Source organism: Tachypleus tridentatus, chromosome 7 (genome assembly GCF_004210375.1).
Source record: "Tachypleus tridentatus isolate NWPU-2018 chromosome 7, ASM421037v1, whole genome shotgun sequence".
Lineage (NCBI taxonomy): Eukaryota > Metazoa > Arthropoda > Merostomata > Xiphosura > Limulidae > Tachypleus > Tachypleus tridentatus.
The window spans coordinates 5,817,512-5,838,368 of record NC_134831.1 but is presented as its reverse complement, the minus strand read 5'-3'; the positions used below and the strand labels follow the sequence as shown (position 1 = coordinate 5,838,368).

Sequence of the window (20,857 nt, the reverse complement as noted above, 5' to 3'; positions counted from 1 at the left end):
TGTAAATAACCTATATTGAAATATTTTCTGTCTAAATGTACTTACGTCAAAACACTTGCCTATGATGCATGTAATATTTCGTGTTAACGTCTACACGCAATCAGAAAGGCTCAAATGAAAGTATTGAAAGGCAGCGTACACAAAACTAATACCTTTGGCGACGTTTTAAAAGTTTATTATTAATTTATATCGTGTCAGAACTATGATTAAAGGTTTCAGAAGTATCTTCAGACCTATACATTTTCTGAAATTACTGTAGTTCAAAGTTTACTGTTAAGTGAACTGAAAAAAGGTTGTGTGTTATATCGTGACTGATTTCTTCAACAATAGTTTCCGTGTGTCCTTAACAGATATCGAACGCCGATTATATCTTTATCAGCCCTCATGCTTACCGATGAGTGAACGGGAATCTTTTATATGACAAGTAAATACTGTTTGTTTTGAATTTCGCGCAAAGCTACACGAAGGCTATCTGCGCTAGCCGTCCCTAATTTAGCAGTGTAAGATTAGAAGGAAGGTAACTAGTCATCATCACCCACCGCCAACTCTTGAGCTTCTCGTTTATCAACGAATAATGGAATTGTTAGTCACATTATAATAACCCCACTGCTGAAAGGGCGAGCATATTTGGTGTGACGAGGATTCGAACCCCTGACCCTCGGATCACGAGTCGAGTGCCTTAACCATCTGGTCATGTCGGGCGGACAAGTAAATATATTTATTATGTCAATAAAACTACAACTATCAATACGGAAATTTGTTTGTTTTGGTTTGTTTCGATATTCTTGCAAAGGTACACGAGGACCATCTGCGCTAGCCATCCCTAATTTTGTAGCGTAAGATTAGAGGGAAGGCAGCCAGTCATCACCACCCACCGCCAAGTCTTGGGTTACTCTTTCACCAATGAATAATGGGATTGTTTGTCACATCATAATGACCCCACAACTGAAAGGATGAGCATGTTTGGTGCGACGGAGATTCGAATTCGCGACCCTCAGATTACGGGTCGAGCGCATAACTACCTGGCAATGCTATGCCCAACACAGAAATCGAAATAAAAATAACCACATGTATGAAAATTGGTAAGTATACAAAATGTTAAAAAGAAGTGAATGAAACACATGATTAATCCGAAATTTTAGAAAATTAAAAATAATTATTTTTGTTTTGAATATGATTATATTTGCATTGTAAATGGTTATATTTGTATTAAAGTGTATACTTAATGATGTAATTATCACTAATTTCTAATCAAAGCAAGTTGAATATAGAGGTGCATACATAAAATTAACCCAGTAATAAATATAATGAATTTTATGCAAAGTTGTTATTTTTACTGTTAGTTGTATTTTTGGCCGTAATCCCAATAATTACTCACGAGACTCGAACACTAGGAGATTTATGTTATCCCTAAATCCGTATACTATGTTTAGAATTGATAATAAGTCTTTCAATTAAAGTACATAATAAAAATAAAGTTTAATTTAGGAAAAAGTATGTTACATATAAATAACAAACAATAAGTTTAATAGAACTTTTAATTAAAGGAAGAATGAAGTATAACTTCCAGAAGTTGTACTATTGCATCTCTGAAGGAAGCTTTTTCTTTGGAAAATATTATTTTATCTTTTAGAAATTGTATTGTTTTGCCACCGAAAGTTGTAAATCGTGAAAAATGGCATCACTGAGGAAGGAAAACTCATCTTTCTAGAATATTCAGTTTGTTAGGTTTCAAACATTTTCAGTTGTTCGAAGAAAAACGTAATGAAATTTGTTGCTCATGCGCAGTGCAAGTCTGTTCTTTAAATGATAAAATTAAAACATAAAATTGAGATTTTTCTCTCACTCTGTCTTGTGATGCAATTAGTTGTTAAGAAATTACTTTGGGCAAGAAAGTGGTGCACAGTAATACTATTAGAGAAACTAAACGAGCACGAGCGCCATTTCAGAAAAGTTATTTACCCTAAAATACTCTTGTTTTTTTTAAGGTTAACATGTAAAAATCAGGCTACTTTGGGACCATTTTCTGTTATTATGCCCTATATTATTTAATAAGTATTTTAATAACGGAAATTATGCTTTAGCACCATTCCTTTTGCTCTATTAAAAAAACGCTTTTGTAAGCAAGCGTACTACCGCGTTTTCTGGTGGACGAGTTTGAAGAAATGATATAAACAGAATTTTTTTTTCTTTCACTGACTGTGATTTCTCTAATGCGAACGCGTAGTTAAAAACTGTGATTGCTGTTGAACTAACTTTGTTGGCCATTACTTTTAAGGTAACAAAGCTAACATATCTGGAATCCCCATTGTTTTTGTGATCAGTTAATAAGTTTGTTAATTAGTTTAAAAAAATTGCAGTTGCTATGGTTAAATTCACTAAGATCTGGAATGACCATTGTTTTTGTCAAAAATCTACATACCAGTTAAATATTATATCTTATATAGTTAAAATAGCTAAGATCTGGAATGACCATTGTATTGTAAAATACATACATACCAGTTAAATATTATGTCTTATATAGTTAAAATAATTAAGATCTGGAATGACCATTGTATTGTAAAATACATACATACCAGTTAAATATTATATCTTATATAGTTAAAATAGCTAAGATATGGAATGGCCATTGTATTGTAAAATACATACATACCAGTTAAATATTATATCTTATATAGTTAAGATAATTAAGATCTGGAATGACAATTGTATTGTAAAATACATACATACCAGTTAAATATTACATTTTATATAGTTAAAATAGCTAAGATATGGAATGACCATTGTCTTTGTCAAAAATCTACATACCAGTTAAATACTATACTCTATATAGGGTGTTCAGAAAGTCACTGTGCACTTATATATTTGTTAACAGACATGTTTCAATATAAAATACAGGAGGTAAATATGAATGACAATTATAAACAATGTTGAAAGTGACCCCCGTTGGCATCAATACAGGCCTGGATCCTTCTTATTTTGTTTCTAAGCACCGCTATCAGTTGCTGGCTTGAAATAGACTGAATAAAATATGATTACAAAACTGCACAGTGACTTTCCGAACACCCTGTATAATTAAAGTAACACAGATATGGAATGACCATTGTTTTTTGTCAAAAATCTACATCCCAGTTAAATATCATATTTATGTAGTTCAAATAAGTAGAATCTGGAATGACCATTGATTCTGTGATCATTCTCTAAGTCAGTTGAAAATAATTACAGTTTATATGGTTAAAATAATTTAGAAGTGTAGGACGAGAGGGAAGGCAGCTAGTCATCACCACCCACTGCCAAATCTTGTGCTACTCTTTTACCAACGAATAGTGGGATTGATCGCCCATTATAACGCTCCCACGGCTGAAATGGCGAGCACGTTTGGTGTGACGGGGATTCGAATCCGCAACTCTCGGATTACGAGTCGGGTTCCTTAACCACCTAGTCATGCCGGGCCTAGAAATTTTGGAAGAAGATAACTGGCTTTCCGACCTATGCGTTATCACAAACTTTAGCTACATTTTAAACAGTAGGTTTGTGACAAGAGTGATAGTGAATCCATAAGAGAGGATGGTGTGTTGTAGGTTGCTACTAATTGGCTGACTTCTTTCGATGGTTCAGCGACAATTCTCAGGGTTTATAAAGAAAAGATAGAGTTTCGATATCCGCCGTGGACAGAATATAAATGACACATTACGTAGTTTTTGTACTTAATAACAAACAAAGGGCCCTTCATGACCAGGTGAGTTAAGGCATGTAACTCGTAATCCGAGGGTCGCGGGTTCGCGTCCCCGTCGCACTAAACATGCTCGCCTTTTCAATCGTGGGGGCGTTATAATCTGAGGGTCGAGCCCACTATTCGTTGGTAAAAGAATAGCCCAAGAGTTGGCGGTGAGTGGTGATGACTAGCTGGCTTCCCTCTAGCCTTACATTGTTAAATTCGGGACAGTTAGCACAGATAGCCCTCGAGTAGCTTTGCGCGAAATTCAAAAAACAAACATACAAAGAAACATTTGGATGCTTCATTTATATATATGTAGGAAGATTTCCTAACATCAACAATTAAAGGTATAAAGAAATTCGGACATATTAGCACAAGTTAACACCCGTAAACCGGAGACAAAATTAATTTTGTATTATCTCCTCTGCTTATCATACGTTACTAAATCTGGAAACTTGAATGTTTTATCTGTTAAATAATCTTAATAACTAATCATAAATCACAAATGACCAGTGGATAAGAACAATTGCTTTTCAAGTAATTTGTAATGAGTTAGAATATTACAGTGAGTATTTCTGGATAAATTAATTATTTTTTGAGCATGAAAGGGCAAGCATGTTTGGTGCGATGGAGATTCGAATCCTCGACCCTCAGATTACGAGTCGAACTCCTTAATCCACTTGGCCATGCCGGACCGAAGTGTTATTTTAAAAATAATTAAGTGCACGCATTTGTTTCCTTTTACATTTTTTTTCTTATTCTTCCATTGAGGTTCGGAAACGTTTAACTTGTTTCAAAACAAGTTATTATAAAATAAAACATTATAATGTTATAAAATATTATATGTTAGGCATGTTATCTTTCTGAAATTTCTGTGGTTTTCGGTATTTAAACCGTAACTTTAATAGTTACGATTCGATAAAAAAAACATACATAGATTTGTGACAATCGGTTAATGGTATTTATCGTTAAATCAGTCATAATTCGAGGTATTCTAATTTATCTTTTATTGAGACAAGCACACCCATACATGTATAGTATAAGTAACAGCTTTTGCTTCGTGTACAACATTTTCTAATATCGAACATTATTTCACGGACTGAGAAAACAGAAGACGATAGTATAATACAGTACCAGCTAAGCTGTTCTTCAATTTACATTGGAAATGTTCCTACTTCTGTCTGTCCCTTAATGGAAATGCAGAGGTTAATTACTTCTTATCAGACTTTGGCAATATTTTTTTAGATAGTTTTTCCGCTTGTGAGTCTATGAAGTGAAACTCGTATCCATGAAAGTGAATGATTTTTATGCAAATTTTTATTGGAGGAATAAAACGAGAAACGCTGCCATGAATATTATGATAAATTCGAAATGTATCCCTACTTAAAAAGATATATATTTTTTTCTGTTGTTAAATGCTTAAAAGATCACGTTTTTCCCTTGCACGTCTATAGAAAACAAATGAAAGCGGAAAACATGTTTTACTAATTCCCTATTACTATTCATAAAATGCACTTGTGTAGTACAATTTAATCTTTTATAAGGTTTGTAACTGTAAAACAGAACGTGAAGTTTAAACTTTATAATTAAGCCTTAAATAACAATGAATAGAAACAACTTATTTTTAACAAAACAAATGAAATCGCCCACGAAATATATTTTTTTCTAACATTTTTATTGGACAGAAATGATGTGACCAAAGGCTAGTTCTTGGCAGTTAATCAAACCTAATGGACAAAATATATAACTTTTCAATTTTTTATTAGAAATCTCCTATGATTAAGGTACATTGGACTTCTTTTCAACCTCGCAATCAATGCTGTCGACAACAATACGCAGGCTGCCCTAAGATCTTTATAAAAGTCATGAAAAAATCTTTTTAACGTTATTTTACGAAAGACGAAAACAGCTGACTTGGAGCAAGTTTTATGGATGTCTTTTGGTTCTCGTGGATTACTGTCAATGAACTTTGACAGGAAGCTGAACAGGTTCTTAACCTTTCATTTCTTTACAAGAATTTTCTCGTCTGACCAATACCTTGACGTAGAACTTACTCAAACTACAATGGTGACAGCATCAAAACATTGCTTCCTCTTTAAGAAGCCGCAGTCACAAATTCCTTCTAAAGAACATGGTTTATGCATTTATGCATTCCAATCTGCAGCATCTGTTCGTCTTATCCTGTTTGCTTTTAAGAGCTGTTTTGTATAGCATAAAAGTAAAGATATTTACGATTTTCCCATTTGTTTTCCAAGAAGAAAGTGCAGTGACATTCACTAGGGGATCAGACAAGGTATGTGTTGGATATCAGTCAGTAAGATACTCTCTGTTGTCATTTGTTTTCCAAGAAGAAAGTGCAGTGACATTCACTAGGGGATCAGACAAGGTATGTGTTGGATATCAGTCAGTAAGATACTCTCTGTTGTCATTTGTTTTCCAAGAAGAAAGTGCAGTGACATTCACTAGGGGATCAGACAAGGTATGTGTTGGATATCAGTCAGTAAGATACTCTCTGTTGTCATTTGTTTTCCAAGAAGAAAGTGCAGTGACATTCACTAGGGATCAGACAAGGTATGTGTTGGATATCAGTCAGTAAGATACTCTCTGTTGTCATTTGTTTTCCAAGAAGAAAGTGCAGTGACATTCACTAGGGGATCAGACAAGGTATGTGTTGGATATCAGTCAGTAAGATACTCTCTGTTGTCATTTGTTTTCCAAGAAGAAAGTGCAGTGACATTCACTAGGGGATCAGACAAGGTATGTGTTGGATATCAGTCAGTAAGATACTCTCTGTTGTTGTTTCCTAAGTTTGTACGTACTTACTTCACAATATACAGAATATCCACGGTATTTCTGATAGTCATGTTATTTTGCTGTCTATTGTATTGTCTTAACTTTTAAACGCTGTTTAATATATGTCGTTCAACTCTGGCTTCTTTCATTTTATTTTATTTTATATTGCACCTAAGGGCCGTTGTTGTTACTGTTACGTAAAGACTTAAGTTTAGGTTTCGCTAGATGATGTTTTGTGTTTTAGGAGATGAGTTAAAAAACAGGTTTAATTATATTTGTGACAAAAGGCAGCGTTTAGAGTTCCTACTTTATTTTTCGTTATCTATAGTTAATATTTCTTAGCTGCTCTCTAGTGGCTGAAGGTTAAGTCTGAGAGCTATATGCTAGGTTTCAGTACCACCAGTATGTAAAGTATAGATAGTTCATTCAGTAGCTGTACGATTAACAACAAACCACCAAAATTTCTAACATAGTGAAATGATTGGACTAATCCTCTAAAGAATATTAAAAAGAAAACAGTCCTAAACATGGTTTTATTTTCGAGGTTAATCTAACAAATTTTAATGGTGGATATTTATATACAAGGAGAAAGCTGTCTACATTGCCTTGCTGAAAGAGTTTGGACATGACGATGTTAGTGGTAAGTGTACTGTTCATCTATCAGTGTTTAGGGTCTGGGTAACTAGTGTTATAATAAATATATTTGATAGGTTTGAGCATTTATCTAGTGAAATATATCTTCCTTGTTCCATCAGAAGCTCTTCAAATTGATAATGACTTAACAGTTTGTAAATGAACATTCCCTGGCGGTCACAATCTATGGTGTTATTTAGGGTTATTATCTGAGTAACTCTCGAACAATCTATGGTATTTCTAGGGTTATGATTTGAGTAACATTGTGCTATTCATACTAGAATAAAACTTTAACCTTTAGACCACAATGCATCATCATGATTCCTTAAAGATATCTGTTTAAGATCCCTCAATGTTAATGGACAATTAGATAACCATCTTTCACAAACAGTTATCAAATACGTATAATATTGAGAGTTCTGCTCAAGGTTCCGTCATGACATTGCAGAAGTTTAATTGGACAATTATTTGTTTATTTCTGTGACTCAAATTTTACTTCCTCATCAAAACTGAGCCAAACACAGCATTTTTCGCCCTTCTGACCAGTATATCACTTATGGTAATTCTATGCTGTATTTTTTGTGTGCAATATAAAATGGTTTAGAAAGAAGGAGAAATCTCTGGCGTTGCACATCAATCTGTATAATTTGCTTCGGAATCAATAACTCAATTAAAATTCTATCAAAAAATTCCAAACACACAAGATACTTTGTACTAAGTTATATCACCAACTAAGAAGATGAGACATAAATAACTGGTTATATCGAAGATAAAGCACGTTTAATAACGTTTTTAAGGATATATGTATTAAGATAGTTCTGGATTTATATCTTTAACGAAAAGACACGCTATTCTTATGATCCAAATTTTGTGTTTGATAACGAACCCCTTGTGTCTTCTAAGAAATTCCTTATAGCAATGATTGACATCTGAATAAAAGGGCGTAGTCACGTTCGAAAAGCCATTCACTAAAGGGCATTTAATATTTAATATGTTAATAAAAACAACCGTAACCCAGTATGGATTCAGTAAACCTCCTGTAATATTAGTACATTGATTGTTTTTTAACAAAGATATTGTGAAAAAAACGTCTGGGTTTGATATTCAAAGTGATTTGAATGTTATTAGAATTAGATTCAGTGAACTTAAGTAGTCTGCTAAGTTCGTTATTAAAGTTTACATTATATAACGCACTTTGCCAACACCCACTAGAGAACTGTAGCAACTCCATAATAAATGAATGAACTACCTTTCATCTTTGTCTTTGGTTTACCAAAATTTGATACCAATTCTGATTTCAAAGATTTGGCATTGCATGATGATAAATTCGGAAAGTTGGAGTCTTTTTGGTATGAATTGCCGAACTCTTGGAAATGCACGACTTAAAATTATTCATTTAACATAGAACTGTTCAACTTATAATAAAACTTTAAAATTAAAAACGTTTTTAAACAATCAGTGGTTTCTACCCAAAAGGAGAGAAGAAAATAACAACCAATGTTTCTCTTTTCTATCACCTAAAATACGTCCAATAATTGTTGGTGTTTTATTCGTGTATAGGCTATATAAATGCTCTATATGCACTGTTCATTACGCGGAATCGAATATCTAATTTTGATACTTTAAATACGTAATATTTTTACTGATGCATCCAAATGTAATAAAATTACTCTACCATAAATGCTAGATGAAGAAAAATTTAAGAAAATGTGTAAACCTTCTGAAGAGAGATTTCTTTGATAGAAATAATCATATATTTAACCAGCCAAAAGTATCCACTTGTTGTAGCTTAACGTGCACAGACTAGAAATTCTAGAGTTCATGGTTCGCAAATAGCTGTCCCAAACACGTGTTTCGCGCTTTAGGGTCATGCCTGACAAGGGTCATGGTGACACCCCCTATTTCTTCAAGTGTACCCGGCATGGCCAAATGTTTAAGGCTCTCGACTCGTAATCTAAGGGCCGTGGGCTCGAATCCCCGTCACACTAAATATGCTCGCCCTTTCAGCCGTGGGGGCATTATAGTGTGACGATCAATCCAACTATTCTTTGGTAAAAGAGTAGCCCAACAGTTTGCGGTGGGTGGTGATGACTATCTGCCTTCCTTTTAGTCGTACGCTGCTAAATTAGGGACGGCTAGTGCAGATAGCCTTTTGTTTAATTTTGCGTAAAGCATACAAAATTTGTTCCACATAAAGATTATGGAATTAACGACTGTTTGTTAATGTGTATGCTAATGGTATATATATCTCAAACGATTACTCGAAACAATAAACTTGTACGTCATGTAGTATCTTACCAAACGGTCATCGATGTTTGGGATTTTTTAAAATTTGCATTAATTCAGAAAAGACAAGTTTGACATAATTGTACCTTATAAATCCCCCTTTCTTTCACGCGGAATTTTTTTAGATCGATTAGTTCTGGCCTTTATACTCTGGTATCTTCACTTATAAGAAATCTAAAATATCCTTTATATGACAGATACCTGAATGTATTGCTATTTTCGATTTTCAGTATTTTACCGTTAAAAAGAGCACTTACTAAGTAAACCGTAAGGTTTATTGTTTACAATATAAAGAGCGCTTACGTAAGTAAAAAAAAAAAACAACAGAGAACCGTCAGTTCTGTAATATGTATACATTTTCTTTCTATGAGAATTTGCCCCTTTGTCACACGTAGCACAATGTTGTTTAATCACTGTTTTCATAGTTAGCGAAAAGAATAAGAGTACATTTTATAAACTCGGTACAACTTAAAATAATTCTGGTTTTAAATATACAGCAAAGACGCTAGTAATATACAGATTTTTTATTCAACATTAACTTTCGCTATTTCGTGGGTTTTCGTGATGGCTTAGAAATAAAAGGAACTACGAAACTAGAAGCTATGTACTAAGGCATTCAAGATAACCTCTATATGAAACAGGTGAAACACACACGAAGAGATGAAAACAGTTCTAATGATATAAAACTTACATTTTTAACTTAATGAGAACAAGTCTCAGAAGCCTGGCATGGCCAAGGTAGGTGGTTAGAGCCCTCGACTCATAATCTAAATTCCTAAACATGCTCGCCCTTCAAGACCTGGGGGGCGTTATACAGTTCGTTAGTAAAAGAGTATCTCAAGAGTTAGCAGTGGGTGGTTAAGACCTCCTTCCCTCTTGTCTCACACTGCTCAATTAGGGACTGCTAGCGCAGATAGCCCTTGTGCAGTTTGCAAGAAATTAAAAATATAAACAAACTAAGCTACAATCCTGAGATACCTTTTCACCCGAAGAAACTTAAATTCAATCTTTATTAGGTTTTATGGTTATGAGTTATTAGACACTAAACTTGTTATCGTAAAACCATTTTGCAAATTGAAACCTCGTTAAACCTCGAAGGAGACACAAATTGCGAGTCGGTTAACTCTACCATTGCACGTGGTCTGTTACAAAACGTAGACTCTCTTGCCGTACTCTTACAAATGACTTTTGAGAGTTAACTTCGTAGCTCTGTTATCAAGAGACTTAGGTCTAAAAAATAAGACAAAAAGTGAAGCAAAAACAACTGAATTTAATATTTTAAAAAATGTTAAATGAACTCAAATATGTGTAATCTATTGAATAATTCTTTGTTGTATGACTTTCATACCCATGATTTGTTTGTGTGTTTTAGAGCAAAGCCACATTGAGCTATCTGCTATGTCATTCACTGTGTATCTTGGCGGAAAAACTGCTTTCCATATCCTCTAGGGAAACGTTCATGGTGCCGCCTACAGGCATAACATGGGAACGATATTTTTGCCGTATGCTAGGGCAAGGCTTAACAATAACTTTATTTTTCAGGATGAAAATGTCACTGTCCACAGTGTGCATATTGTACAGGATTATCTCGACAAGAAGAACGTAACACGATTGTCATGGCTTCCACAAGCTCCATATTATTATCATATTGAGAACTGTTGGGCCGAACTTGGTCAGAAAATTGTTAACCACGACCGTAAACCCGCTATTGTAGCTGAGTTGCAGTGCCTTCTGGTGACAACCTCGGATGAAATCTCGGTTTATTACATCAACAACCTTACCGACAACATGTCACGTCGCCTTGCGGAAGTTATTAGAGTGTGAGACAATTTCTAACCAAGTACTGAATGTTCAGTATAAAATGATATAAGGTTACAGGCACTATTTATCGTAACTTGACGTTATATTTTGTTATTATATATGTTTTGGTAAGGTTTTATTGTAATAGATGAATTGTTGAATTACGCGTCTTTCTACAGGTGTCTCATAAAAATGCTTGCTGTTCTGATAAATCATTCATGATGTCCGTAGAACCTGTCTTATTATACAAATTACAGGTGTAGGGTTTAATATATCTGTATTCCATCTTAGTAACAATGATTTTATTTGTTACAAAATATCCGAACATTTCGTCCAAATACTGTGTTTAGTGTGTAAAACATGTTTAAACATTTGATTTGAGTAATTAACATTACCATGAAAGACCAACTTTAAAAAATGCCACTTCGCTGACGCAAATGTCGACTTGAATTACAGTCGAACATCGCTATGTGGAATACTGCAATACATCACTGTTATCGAATTCTGAATTTAGTCCTTCTGTTTCTGTAAACATTATTGTATTCTCTCTAATGGCATAATCACTTAGGGATAAAACTGAGGTCGAAGGTCCATATCTCGAACAAATTCTCGAAGTTCCTGGCACTTGAACTTACTGATGTTCGATTGTCTGGAATGAATCTCGTAGTTTAATCTAATCAAGTACCAACGCAATACGAAATAAAATTATTGAAAAAAGAAAAGAAGACAAATCGTGTAGCTTGCAAAAGTATTTCTATTACTGATTGATACTTATATTTATCAAGATGGACACAGTGCACAGAATAAAATCATAAAGGGTTTAACCCTTAGTAGGATAAATGCGGTAGTTTATCGACTAATTTCCTTGAATAGTTCAAGTTTTTCTTCTCACTGACTACGTGTCTGATGATAGAGACATGGCTGTCTCTTGTTTGTTGTTCTAAGAATTTACAATAAATATAAATTGCATACTGCTGTTTGCTAACGGAATTATTAACATATTTTATTTTCAAAGATTTTCTTCCCTGACCTTTAACTCTTTTTAAGATTTGTTTTTTTATTGTTTTTGAATTTCGCGCAAAACTACTCGAGGGCTATCTGCGTGGCTGTCCCTAATTTAGCAGTGTAAGACTAAAGGGGAAGTAGCTAGTCATCACCACCCACCGCCAACTCTTGGGCTACTCTTTTACCAACGAATAGTGGGATTGACTATCACATTATAACGCCCCCCACGGCTGAAAGGGCGAGCATGTTTGGTGCGACCGGGATTCGAACCCGTGACCCTCAGATTACGAGTCGAGTGCCTTATCCCACCTGGCCATGCCGGGCCCTTTTTAAGATAAATGTATCGTAAGAAGCCATTATAAAATTATAATATTAGAATAATATAAGTACAACAATATACGTTAGAATAATATAATTATAATAATATATATTAGGATAATAAGATTATATAATTCTTATAAGAGTTGTGAATGAAACACCGTATTACTTGTTTATTATTAACCGTGATAAATCTCTGAAATGTTGCAACTGCGTGTTAATTTGTTATACTGTTCTGGGATTTCAGTAATTCATTTGTCTTTTCTTTTGGGCCCCTGCTAGTACAGCGGTAAGTCTACGGATTTACGACGCTAAATTTAGGGGTTCGATTGCCCTGGGTGGACTCAGCAGTTAGCCCGATGGGGGTTTGCTAAAAGAAAACACACGCTTTTCCTTTTAGCATATTATCATTCTTAAGCTGGTATTATAACACTGTTGACATATTTAAACTCTTGCACCACATTAGTTGACAGCATTTAGAAATTACCGGTCGTGGCTAAGCAAATCTCAGGATTCATGGTTCGTAACCTTTTTCTACAAAAAAAGGTGCTCCGCACTTTTTGCTCCGGGTGTGCTATCAGACTGAAGATGAAATCACACTGTTCGATCAGATTAGATAAAAACAGTCCAAGAGCTGGCGATGGGCTCTGTTTGCTCTAGTTCATCGGTTCGAAATTAGGAACCGCCATTGGCGGATAACTACTGCGTAGCTAGTTTGTAATTTTTAAAACATGTGAACCCTCAGTGGCACAGCGGTATGTCTGCGGAATTACACCGCTAAAAATCGGTTTCAATACCCGTTGTGGGCAGAGCGCAGATAGCCCATTGTGTAGCTTTGTGCTAAATTCTAAACAAACAAATAATCTAAAACATGCCTTTATGTGCTACCGCCATCTATCAAACACAGGATTAGTCATTAATTCAATTAATGGTTGAGCACTATTGTCACCATTTGAAGCAGTTTCAAAACTAACTTCGAACGCACAATTTTTAACGATTATAAACGTAGCTTATAAGAACTAAGAAATTTCTTTGACTAATGTTTCACTTCAGTTAGCATGAGTTGTGTCTTCTCTGGCGTTCTTTCGTTTATAAATATTTCAAGTTTCTATTCTATTGAAATTGTTTTGTAGAGATGTCTTTCTTTACAAAATTTTTCTGTTCCTCAAAGTGGTAAATCGTTGATGAAGATAAATTTTGTTGCTTTACATTTTTATCTTGGACCTTGGGCTATCTGCGCTAGCCGTCCTTAATTTAGCAGTGTAAGACTGAAGCTCTGAGGATGTATAAATACAAATATGTATATAGCTAAGCAATCTGAAAAATTCAGAGCTTACCCACGATTATCCATGCATTAGATGCAGAAAGTGGTTTCGTATTTTTCAGTCAACATTGCAAGCCAACACATGTATCAGATATTTACCAACTACTCTTAACTTTCGGGAATAGATCTTTCAAGCATTATACGTTATATGCCAGCTTTCTGGAATCCTTTTACTTCTGTTGGGATGGACGGTGGTGTTTTAACAATTTTGTGCGGATTTACATAAGTGTGCGACTTATACTGATGCCACTGTCAGCACCATACAAGCCTAAAAATGTTGTTTTCACACAAACGGTAATGTTCTATTTTTATTATAGTCAGTTTGAGTACCTTTATTGAATTTACTGTAAAAAATATATCGTATTTTAGTATATAAGTACATAGATTAAGTACGTTACATTGAAACGATTTTGGCACTCTATAACAACGTTACAGTCAACGTCAACACATCTAGTCATGCTCTGTCTGACACCCTTGCATCATGACAATAGCTTTCAGCGTAGTTTAGATTCCTAACAGGCTTTGTCTTACAGCTACCATGCTTAAGGCATACTCCTCTTCCCTGGGCCCGACATGGCCAAGTGGGTTAAGGTATTAGAGCCGTGGGTTCGAATCCCCTTCGCACCAAATATGCTCGCCCTTTCAACCGTAGGGGCGTTATAATGTTCCAGTCAATCCCACTACTCGTTGGTAAAAGAGTAGCCCAAGAGTTAGCGATGGGTAATGATGACTAGCTGCCTTCCCTCTAGTCTTACACTGCTAAATTAGGGACGGCTAGTTCAGATAGCACTTGAGTATCTTTGCGCGAAATTCAAAAACAAACAGATTTCTTCCCTGAAGTCTTTTCATGAGCCATCTAGTGAAATAGAACATTTTTATGTGCGACTATTTCTACAGTATGGTCGTAAAGACATCCATAGTCATTGTTTCCAACGACTTAAATCAGGATTTTTTCGTGTGGATTGACATGAATATTCCTTTTTTTATCCACCTGCTTAAGGTTGAATAGTATGGACACAAACTATGCACAAGTCATATGTTTCGCTTTTCCAGACAGAAATCCTTCTTTGTTATGTTGGGTAATGCTATCAAGGACACGTGGATGATTTTCGCCACTGACCTTGGTGTTTGTGGATTCTCACTTGTTACACGGTACTGCACTTTGCTTAAGACTTGTTGCAGGTCTATTTCTCAAAACCCATGGTTCCCCAAGTTGATACACATTATTTTGTGTTCCAATGGCATTAAGTACAACGGATGGCCCTATCTTGCGTCTTCCAGTGGAACAATGGTAAGTCGACGGAATTACAACACAAAATCCGAGATTCGATTCCCCGCAGCGGTCATCACAGCAGATAACCCCATGTGGTTTTGTTCGAAAATAATGAAATATCCATATCTTACAAATTTTAAGCCTGAACACACTTGTATGATTTGAGTGTACAGCAATTTGCGTCCGAAAGCGCGATTCCATACGTTTCTCAAAATTGATCCATGTTTCGGTGATATTATGCCTCACACAAAACATGTCGAAATGTAATCCTGATGCACTTTGTTACAACTGGACTTTTACAACAGATGTTTTGTCACGTGACATGGTGATTTGCATATTCAAAATAGTTTCAATTTGAAGTAGTCAACCAAGTATATAATCTGATATTTTGTCGACACTAAGGAATAAACGACTTGAATAATAATTTCAAATTAAAAAGAAAACGGCATGTGCAGTTTCTTTCTCAAGGAGGAAACGAGGAATAAAAATGCTTTTAAACCTAGAGATAGCAACAGGACCATCCAAGAAATATTTAATTACAGAGAAGCATCATGCTTTTCAGATTTTCAAAAATATAGATATGAGACCTTCGTGTAGTTTTTATTTCGTACATGGGAGCTCTCACATCTGTCCGAAGTAAAACATTGTTATAATATGCATATGTTCTTTCTCATGAATTTAATATCCTTCTGCTTTCTTTTTTAATAATGGTAATCAAGCAAAATTAAATGATAAATAATCCCAATGGGATCAATTACAAAACTGCATTATGGACTATCTGTGTTCTGCTACTCGGGGACTTGTTTGTTTCTTTTGAAGTTAAGCACAAAACTACGCAATGGTCTATCTGTGCTCTGCCTGTCACGGTTATCGAAACCCGTTTTCTAGTCATACCGCTACGTCATTTACACGAGTTGACTTTTGATTAAACGTTCTAACGTGAATCATACTCTTAAACTATTAAACAATTCTGAAGCAAAACAGAACTCTGAATCACCAAATAGGATAGTCCATACTCAATTCAACAAATGGTTAGTTAGGGTTTTCATAATGGCTTAGCCTTTAGTTTCCAAGCGTAAACAAAACATAGCAATGATCGAACTCCGATTTTTGTTAGTTTTAATGTGGTGAGCCGGCCAAGAGCTCTTATACCGAGATAGTGGACAGCAATAAGAGAAATGAAAAATCGAAGTATTTTATATATAAACATAATATGTCTCTTGGATTCAATCGATCATAATAAACATCGTTTCTTCGTATTTGTTAAGTAAAACATAACTCGATAATCGAAGTCTTATACCGTTATAGTTCGGTATGTAGACGTAGGTTTAATAAGAAGTTAGACATAAATCACTTTTATTTTAAAATAACCGAGAATTCTGCAAAGTAGGCGACAACAAGTGCTTCAACTGTGTGTCATTTTTTTCCAACGTCATATTCCACCTTCAGTAACCACAGTTAGGCCTTCTTTGGTCTCTGGTCTACCAATCTTGTAACGATTAGTCCTTCAAATTTACACTCCAATTTATTTTTCTTTCAGTTTGTAAAATGTGGTTGTTTCTTTGGGTTGTTGAATTAAGCCCGGCATGGCCAGATGGTTAAGGCGTTAGAATCGTAACCTGAGGGTCGATGGTTCGAATCCCCGTCGCACCAAACATGCACTTTTAGCCGTGGGGGAGTTATAATGTGACGGTCAATCTCACTATTCGTTGGTAAAAGAGTAGCCCAACAGTTTGCGGTGGGTGGTGATGACTATGTGCCTTTCATATAGTCTTACACTGCTAAATTAGGGAAGACTAGCGCAGATAGCCCTCGTGTAGCTTTGTACGAAATAAAAAAAAAAAACAAATAGTGGAATTTGTTAGCTACTATTTTAATACGCAAGCGTTTCCAAAGTTTGGAGTGTAACTACTGTGAGCAAAAATGGAACATGAATTATGGAACCTGAGATCCATATGGCTGGGGAGAGAAAAACATAGCCAGCACCTTCAAAAACTATGTGTAAAAATCAACTGTGTTGCTTGGCGGTTTATAACATTAATATTCAGGTTTCGATAACTGCGGATGCAGAGCACAAATAGAACATTACATGGCTTTAGGCTTAACCGCAAATGAGCAATAGATTTTGTTAACCCGTCTTACAGTAGAACAGACGCAATGCTGATAATTTATAGGAAAGCGATTAATATCCGTTACTGATCTTTTAATTAAACACATCTCTGTTGTATTAAAAAAAAACAATAAACGAAAACAGAATTTATAATAATACGAGTACATCAAATACTGGACACAACAATACATTTACAATTAACACAATAATTCGATCAAATCAAATAATAAAGGTAGCAATATGACCAGTAAAAACAACTTATAGATTTTGCTGTCGAAGCATCATGACAACCATTTTATAGCATACAAGCTCGTTTTTCTTCAATAACATTTTCGCGCTATCGTTAAGATAAGATTGATAACTGTCTCACTTATTATTGATTTCGAAGTTTGAGGTACAAAAGTTGACTAATAATCGATTTTCGTAAATTTCCCTGGAGACCAAGTTTATTCATTGCTAACTGCATTTAAAGTAAATGCTAAAAGTTCTGAAACATTGACCGAAAAATGTAATGCTTTCGTTTAGTACTCACGATATATTTCTCCAATTAAGGTTGCTTTAGGCAAAATTCTTAAAATGCTAACAAATCAACTTGTTTATTAATATCTGAGGGACCTTAAAACTTCTAACATTCAGCACATAAAATTTAATATCCGTCTGTTTTAGACATAATGGTATTAGAACACAAAATAATGTGTATCAACTTGGGGCACCATGGATTTTGAGAAAGAGACGTGGAACAAGTCGTAAACATAGTGCAGCATCTTGTAGCAAGTGAGAATCCACGAACACAAAAGTTTGTAGCAAAAATCATCCTCGTGTTCCTGACAGCATTATCCAACATAATAAAGAGGGATTTCTGTCTAGAAAATCGAGACATATGACTTGTGCACAGCTTGTATCCATGACATATCTTTTCAACCTTAAGCAGGTGGATAATAAAAGGAATATTCATGTCAAATTGGAGCACCATGGATTTTAATACCCTTATCATTGTCAAGGTGAGGTGCTTTTTATATACAACAAGGAAAGTTAACGTGTATCATACCCTATAGTCTCTACTCAATGAAAACAGTTTTATTCAACACTGTCAACATTTTATCATTGTTAGCCTTTTCCTATCTATTTAGATAAGTTATTAATTGTTATTAAACGTATTTTTTAAAATTGTTTCTTATATTTCATTCTTTTCTTGTTTTCCCTCCTTTTGTGTAAATAAAAAATTATAAACTTACCACTGAGTCATTGAGAACCTCTTTGAAACGAATACTCCCAACCTACTTGGTCAATAATAAGTTTGTAGAAGTACAATGCTAAAATTGGCTAAAACAAGTATTTTAAAACAGTTTTATATTTATATAAAAACATAACAAAAGCAAAACGTTATATCAATTATTATTCATTCAGAAGTATAGAATTATAAAATACATTTTACTATAACTAAAAACCGAATAATCCTATTTTAAATTACAATAAACCATATATAACGGTTTCGATTGTCCGTGCAAAGCAAAGCGAGAGCTGTCGGTTGTAGCTGTCCTTAATTTAGTAGTGATGGACCAGATAGAAGGCAAGTAATAAATATCACCCAACGCCAACTCTTGGGCTCCTCTTTTCTCGACGAACAGTGGGATTGAAAGTCGCATTATATCTTCCTCAAGGTTGAAAGGACGAACATGTCTGATGACGGGAATTCGAAGCCGCGACCCCCCACAGATTTCGTGTAGATCGTCCTATCGATTAAGCCGTGCCTTACCTGGTCCTATATATATATAATGGAGTTATCAAATCACTTGGGTGTGCCCGTATGTTTTCTTACAGCAAAGCCAAGTCGGCCTATCTGCTCTGTCCATCGAGGAGAATGGGTCCACTGATTTTAGCATAGTAGAGGCCTGGCATGGCCAAGCGCGTAAGGCGTGCGACTCGTGATCCGAGGGTCGCGGGTTCGCGCCCGTGTCGCGCTAAACATGTTCGCCCTCCCAGCCGTGGGGGCATATAATGTGACGGTCAATCCCACTATTCGTTGGTAAAAGAGTAGCCCAATAGTTGGCGGTGGGTGGTGATGACTAGCTGCCTTCCCTCTGGTCTTACACTGCTAAATTAGGGACGGCTATCACAGATAGCCCTCGAGTAGCTTTGTGCGAAATTCCAAAACAAACAAGCATAGTAGATGCTTGTAGATCCGAAGACTTACCGCTATCCACCGGTGGACTTCACTTACATGTTTACCTAATTTTTGAGATCAGTAAAACAGATGGTTCTTTTTGAAAGTAGGTAAGAAAACATAAACGGTGTCCTGAACCCAAGATACACTCAGTTAAATCTCTAGTCTGAAGAGTAAATGGTTTCCGTTACTCAGACCAATGTACTGTCTGAGCCTAAAAGAGAGTAACTTTTCAATAACACGTTTATCGGACATTGATATCTGAGGGTTGCGGGTTCGAATCCCCGTAACACCAAACATGCTCGTACTTTAGCAGTGGGGGTGTTATAATGTGACAGTCAGTCCTACTATTTGCTGATAAAAGAGTAGCCTAAGAGCTGGCGGTGGGTGGTGGTGACGAGCTGCCTTCCCTCTAATCTTACATTGCAAAATTAGGGACGGTTAGCGCAGATAGCCCTCGAGTAGCTTTGCGCGAAATTCAAAACAAACAAACAAACAGACATTTGATAATGCTGGGTATTTCTGAGAAAGGGAATTTACTTTTCAAAAACATAATTCTTGGACATTTAATAAATGTGGTAAACTTGGTTATTTCAGCGAAAGATAATTTACTGTTCAATAACACATTTTCCAGATATTTAATAACTGATAAATTTTGGCATTTCTGATGAAGATGAGAAGATAGTTGTGGTATTGTACGTGATGAAGATGAGAAGATAGTTATGGTATTGTACGTGATGAAGATGAGAAGATAGTTGTTGTATTCTACGTGATGAAGATGAGAAGATAGTTGTTATATTGTACGTGATGAAGATGAGAAGATAGTTGTGGAATTGTACGTGATGAAGATGAGAAGATAGTTGTGGTATTGTACGTGATGAAGATGAGAAGATAGTTGTTGTATTCTACGTGATGAAGATGAGAAGATAGTTGTATTGTACGTGATGAAGATGAGAAGATAGTTGTTGCATTGTACGTGATGAAGATGAGAAGATAGTTGTATTCTACGTGAATTCTGATTTCATTCTGTTACAAAAAGAAACAAATTAACAATATATATTTGTTACACTAGTTTTACATAATGCGTATTCAGATGTAGATGTGTTAAAAAGGCTTAGAATTCGCAATATGTTAAGGTTTGAAATGAAAAGCGAGCATAAAACATGTAGGGGTCGCTTATCACGTTACTAATAAGCTTCACATTTTTATATGTACAGTAATGTTTGAAGAAACGTTATGCTTGTTTGTTTTTAATTTTTCGATAAGCTACACGAAGGCTATCTGCGCTAACCGTCCCTAATTTAGCAGTGTAAGACTAGAGGGAAGGCAGCTAGTCATCACTACTCACCGCCAATTCTTGGGCTACTCATTCACCAACGAATAGTGAGATTGAGCGTCACATTATAACGCCCTTACGGCTGAAAGGGTGAGCA

General features: G+C 35.3%; 1 protein-coding gene across 5 annotated transcripts in view; it reads left to right on the top strand.

Annotated features, from left to right (window-relative positions):
- Positions 1 to 20,857, top strand: part of LOC143255038 (somatostatin receptor type 5-like) — a 180,598-nt gene that overhangs the window by 119,102 nt on the left and 40,639 nt on the right. Inside the window, exons 3-4 of one of the 5 annotated variants that reach the window (XM_076510058.1) lie at positions 7,097 to 7,151; positions 10,973 to 11,250. The exons of 2 other annotated variants lie outside the window; for them this stretch is intronic. The gene's annotated coding sequence lies outside the window, so the exon portion shown is untranslated. The remainder of the gene's footprint in view (positions 1 to 7,096; positions 7,152 to 10,972; positions 11,251 to 20,857) is intronic. 2 more of the 5 variants (XM_076510056.1, XM_076510059.1) reach the window with 2 other exon arrangements.